Source organism: Bidens hawaiensis, unplaced genomic scaffold (assembly GCF_021521415.1).
Source record: "Bidens hawaiensis isolate Kalapana, Puna unplaced genomic scaffold, B.hawaiensis_p1.1 tig00027239_1, whole genome shotgun sequence".
NCBI classification, from domain to species: Eukaryota; Viridiplantae; Streptophyta; class Magnoliopsida; order Asterales; family Asteraceae; genus Bidens; species Bidens hawaiensis.
Window position 1 is genome coordinate 92,164 of NW_027494397.1, and position 6,243 is coordinate 98,406.

The window sequence follows — 6,243 nt, forward strand, 5'->3', positions numbered from 1 at the left end:
AAATCTTATAAAAAAATAAATAAAATAAAACATCTAAAGCTATAAATTCTCTAATTTATAAATTTTATATAATATATATGTTAAAATTATAGTTTTTGTCTTTTATATATCAAAATCTATAAAATATAAAATAAAAAATTAAAAAAATTAAAACAATTAAAGAAGCCGAGCTCGACGAGCTCTAGTTTGGCTCGAGCTTTGAGACTACTCCCATTGGCAATCTCATAATGAAATTGGTGGACCCAAAGTTAAAATAAATAAATAAATAAAGCAATCTAAATTGGCAATCTGGGTTTGTGGAGCAAACCCAGATTGCAATCCAACTAACCCCCAATAACTTAATTATTCAATTAACTTTTAATTTTCGAACTAAAAATAATAAATGCAAGATATTTTTTTTAAAAAATTATGAACATTTCGATATAAATTTTATTAAACGGACTTCGTTAAAAAAAAATATTTTTTTAAGTTGGGATGGGTTGTGAATGTGTGTTAAAAGTTGAGTAGGGTTGGGTGTGTAGATTGAAAAAAGAGATTATTATTTTAATAAAGATTGAGTTGTGAGATATTGTGAATAGGTATGGTCTAAGCTAGCCGAGCTCAAGCTCGATTTTTCATCTTGATAAAAAAACGAGCCGAGCTCGATCACACTCTGGCACGACTCGACTCGGCTTGTTTACAAGCCCATCGCGTGCGCCACTTGCAGGAGGTCGTTGTGGTGTGCGCCATCTACATTGCTCGCTCCGACCCAGGCCTGGCTCCGAGAATAGTTAAGTATTTTTGGGCCGAATGCGAATTTTTTTTGGGCCTTAATAGAAAGGGGTATCTTGTTGGGTTTAAAAATTTTAATTTTGAAATGAGCCTTAATTTTTTGCGCTTTATGATTTGGCTGTGTAAAAACATTTTTTTTATAAAAATAAGGTTAAAATGTGTGAGGTGAGGTTAGAACTCACAACCTTTTGGTTGAAAGTCATACCTCTTTGCCACTAAACCAAGCTAGTGATTATGCAATTAAGTTTAAACATTATATATACATATTATTTTTCATAAAGATATATATATATATATTAAAAAATCCAGGCCTATCGGGGAGTCGGGCCGGGGTCCGTCGACCACCCGGCCCTCCCTTATAGTCGGCTCTGCTCCGACCACTCGCGACTCCACTAGTGATATGGTATAACACTTACAAAATAAGATGGTGGCTTTAAATAATTGTAAATGTATGGTTTCGAAGATTTTATGGTAAAATAAATTTATTGTTCAAGAAATAAAGAATCAAATGTTGTGTTATATACATTAGGGCTGTAAACGAGCCGACTCGAGTCGAACCAAAGTGTGCTCTAGCTCGAGCTCGAATTTAATCGAGCTGGCTCGAGCTCGGCTCGTTTTCTTTATCAAGCTGATAAATCGAGCTCATTTTTCAGCTCAAGCTCGGCTCGTTTAAAGCTCAAGCCGAGCTCGAGCTCCTCGAGCAGGCTCATTTATTTTTTTAATTTTTTTTATTTTATATTTTACAATTTTTGATATATAAAAAAACAAAAAATTATAATTTTAACATACATTATAAAATTTATAAACTAGAGAATTTTTAACGTTATATATTTTTTTTAGTTATTATTTTATAAGGTTTTAGGTATTTAGTGGCATAATATATGTATAATTTTTATTTATTTATTTCTTGATATGCAATTATTATATATAGATATTAAAATTTAGGTTTAATATAACCGAGCCAACGAGCTGAGCTAACGAGTCGAGCCAGACCAAGCCACGAGCCGATCTGACCTTGGCTCGAGCTCGGCTCGTTCAGAAATCGAGCCGAGTCAAGCTGAGCTCATTTAGAATCGAGCTTTTTCAAGCGAGCCGCGAACTTTTTAAACAGCCCTAATATACATTAAAACTTAACAATTTTAAATTAAAAAAATGTTATAATATATCTTTCTCTAATGATTTATGATATAAACATTAAATTAGTTATTTCAATCCCTAAAACGTCCATTGAATTGAACTATTGATAGGCGATGCAATCGAATTAGCCCTTTTATCAATTGTTTCGCTAAGAAACGCGGCACACAAGTAGCATCAACCATCAATTGATTCGTGTTTCCATGTTTTGGGAGACGAGATTCGATTCTAGTGTTGGATCAGAGCGGTCGCTAGTCTAGGCATCGAGCATTCGAGTGGGTCAGTGAATTGACTTATTGTTTGTTGTTGCATTATTTGGTTCACATACCATTTCTTGTTTTGATGTTCATTCTTTTATATTTGTGAAACGTATTGCTTGTTGCTGGTTCGTATTTTGGCTTTACAGTTCATATTTGTTTAGAATTGGCAATTCTATTATTTAGCAATTTTAATACAAATTCGTCTTTGAGACTTGAGAGATTTTTTAATGCTTTTTGTAGACGCTATTGTAGAGAAGAATGTTGTTTCAATGTGAGACTTGACTAATTAATTATCAATGAAATCTGAACGCTTCCTTATAAATTGTAAAGTTTAAACATAGTCATTGCATTGCTAGTCATTTTATCAGACTGGTGAACCGGTTAAACCAGACTGGATTTTCATTTTTGTTTCTTTTTTAGTTTTGTTTTTGGTTTAAAATATTATTCTATGATTCATTTATTAATCCCGGCTTCTTTTTTATTTATTAATGTCATAATATTTTATTAAAATTACAAATTCACACCAAACATAAAGTATTTCAATACCTATTTCTAGTATCATCTAGTTCTTAAATCCAGTACAACTGGCTGGTAAGGAAACTGGTTCACTATCCGGTTCGCTTATGAAAACATTGTACTAAAGGTGAAAATGGGCTGGTCAGGCAAGTTGAGTAACTGTCAAAATGATTAATTATTTGTGTTGGTCAAAACAGGGCGGCGCAAAGATTGGACCATTCGTCTTTTGAATCCTCACTGGGGAATTCATATCAAAACCTATAAACTGCATCGTCGTAAAGTCTGCGATGTCCAGGTGACACCGTAAGCTATACCCGTTACTTCTCTTCGAATATGCACATATTACTGCCTCTTTTGTTACGCATAATTTGTCCGAATATTATTATTATTATTAGTATTATTATTCAGGAAGTGTTTGTTTGTAATTTGTGTTAAGTTGTTAACCCTAGCTGTAATTAGACTCAGTTTGCTTCTGCTTTTGATTTTGTATCCATCTGTCATATAGTATATGCTAGATGATCATTAGGTTATGAAGTTGATGTTTAATTGAATACGTGTTTGATCACTTTGTTTGACAAATCATCTAAACTTGATGTTTAATTGAATATAATTGTTAAGGAAATTAGAAACATTGATTTTGAGAACCTCTCTTATTGATATTCAGGAGGAAGAATTTATAATCTGAGCTCCAATCTAGAAAAATTATCTTTTCTTATCAACTTGTCATATCTATCACCTGACTAGTTCTTGTTCTTAGTTATAAATAGGTTGTTTGTTTTTAGGGTATTTAACTTACCTTTTGTTCTATATATTAGAGATAAATAAAAAATATGCTCATATGGTGGGATCGACAAGTCTTTTTTTGGGTTGTATCAACTGGTCATGTGATTGAAAGTTTCGAGGCCATGCCAGTGCTAGATTTATCATCACATATATAAGTTGTTTTATATCTATTGTGGTAAGTTAATATTATGATCGGCTAGAATGGACATAATTGAAAATTTGAAATTATAGCAAGCATATATAGTTATATAAGCATGCTATTGATTAATCTTTTTTATGGAATGCAAATGAGAATCTACGAATATATTATATCATGTTTTCTACTATAGGTTATGGCAAATTCTTGTTATTTTAACTTTAATATATTATGTGATCAGGTGAATGTTGTATAGTTCAATGAATATGCATCTGTAGTTATATTAGCAGGGTATGACGTTTCTTTGCGTTCCTTGGACTGTAGATCTGGAAGTAGTGAGCCTATTCAGGTTTCTTCATGTTCTTTTACACATTCTTATAAAGATAATCGTTAGTTCATATTCATATATGCTAATATGTTTAATTTATTTTGCAGATTATCAACACTTTTCTAGACGGTGTCATGTCAGTTTGTTTAATAAAACGAATCATACCAGGAAGTGTTGATGGAATTGTGCTCACATGTGATATACGAATGGGTAAGTATGTGAGCATATCTAACCCATTTGAGACAAAATATAGCCTGCACATTTCACTTCTATAAGAGGAAAAAGAACTTAAAGTTTTTTTTTAATCAATACTAATGTTTGTTTATATGGTTGATGATGGCAGGGTAAATATCATGAGAAGCGTTGGAGCTGAGCTTTATGAAAGTGAAATTCTCACCTAAAGAACGTTTAGACTTATCTTGTTACATTTGGAATTGGAATATGTTACCTATAACACTAAGCATTTATAATTTGTTTCGGATTGAACTTATTATTGAAGTTATAATATTATGATTTATGCATTTACAATTTTATTGAACTTATAATTTATATTTTATGTTGTAAATCATGTTATTTATATGGCAAAGTTATTTGCCATTAAAAATTGTACACATTTCAAATAGAACAGTTTTTAGTGACACAAAATTTGTGTCAAGATTTTTCTACATTGTGGCAAAAAAAAGTGTCACTAAACACGTATGGATGTGTAACTAGGATTAATTTTCAAAGGCAAAAAATTGTGTCACAAAAGTCTTTTCTAATATTGTGGCAAAAAAAAGTGCCACTAAAAACCCAAAAACATTGTGCGGCAGTTAAAAAAAGTGCCACTAAAAGGCTTTAGCGTCACCGCTTCTAGTGACACTTTTTTTGTGTGCCACACATTCTTATAGGGTCTTTAGTGGCATTTTTTGATTTTTTAGTGACACTTTTTGCATGCCACTATATGGCATTTTTTTTGTAGTACAAAGCTTTCTTTAGTTTCAAGATCGAAGAATACAGGAGTAGATTGGGATACTTGGTTAAAATTTGAAGTTTTAAACATTTAAGTTTTCTTTCTTGTTTGTTCGGTTCTAGCAATTTGCTAGTCCGTTGTTAATATAATGCCACTATTTAAAAAACAGATAACTTAACACACCCTTGCAACTTAAAATACTAGGTTGTTAAACGTGATGAATTCATTGTTATAACAACCCGATCAGTATTGTGAAAATTTTTAGCGAAGATATTAACAAACCAGTACGTTGAAGAAACATATGACGTACGAACATAACCGAATCCAACATATTCACAATAGTGGTCAAAGTAAAGGTATTATTATATTACAAGATAAGGAACGTTAAGAGCCTTGTATATTTAGAAAGAGTTAATTGGATAACTTATTTCTTGAAGCAACTATGTGGATTTTGTGGTATTCATACCATATCTTATGCGTCACTCATGAGATGCTTACTTGATAAAGGCAAGTAATATCATTAGATCATTGAAAAATTCATTTGTAATACCACTGACAAACCCAATTTAGTTTTCATGTGTGGTGATAGGGGCTTTAACAAAAGTTTTACAGGGGCGATCAAAATTTTCAACACAAATAACACCCAAAAAAGAAAATCAATCCCCCCCCCCCTCTTCAAGGTCCGCCAACTTGAATTGGAAGACACACGAGTAGATCAGAAAAGCTTTGATTGCCGCAAAAGCTTGAATTGAATCGAAGCGAATCTAAACGAGCCCAAACCTATATTTGAGCACCCTTAACAAACAAGTTCAAGTCCAAACTTCATAAAAACTGCCAAGGCCAATAATGTCTTCCAAATGATAGCTTCTTTTTTTCTTTTTTGCTTTGAGTCCACTGGATCTAGATTCTGTTCCCAAGCCCAAATAATCGGGCAATAGCTAGCCCACGGGTAATTTTAAATGGGGTTGTTCACAAGTAGCGGGCCGGATTGTCATTAAAGATTGATCGATGTCAAAAAAACGAGTTTTTTTTTCTCACAATAAGGAAATAGATGATTTTAAAATTATTTATCAAATTAGATGATTTTTAAAAACCCCACTTTTCCTTTCCCTGACCTTGTTTGATAAAAATATTTTCTATAGTTTTTTTTAATTAAAATAAAGTGGACCAAAATATTGAATTGGAATAAAAAGTTTACATGTTTATTTGTCATCCTCTTTTTTCGAGTGACATTTATTCGGCTTACTTATTTTTTTAAGAAAAGTGTTAGATGTTTTATTTTATAAATATTATTATAAGACTATTGTCGTATAATTCCGTTAACTTGGGGTTTGATGATAAGTTTATCAGATCGTGCATTGGA

At 31.9% G+C, this 6,243-nt stretch overlaps 1 long non-coding RNA gene across 1 annotated transcript; it reads left to right on the forward strand.

Annotated features, from left to right (window-relative positions):
- The first annotated feature begins 2,040 nt into the window (after positions 1-2,040).
- LOC143575013 (uncharacterized) lies at positions 2,041-4,440 on the forward strand. The gene is made up of 5 exons (XR_013142690.1): positions 2,041-2,184; positions 2,879-2,976; positions 3,891-3,949; positions 4,036-4,138; positions 4,272-4,440. It is a non-coding gene; the product is annotated as an uncharacterized LOC143575013 (long non-coding RNA).
- The last annotated feature ends 1,803 nt before the right edge of the window (positions 4,441-6,243 follow it).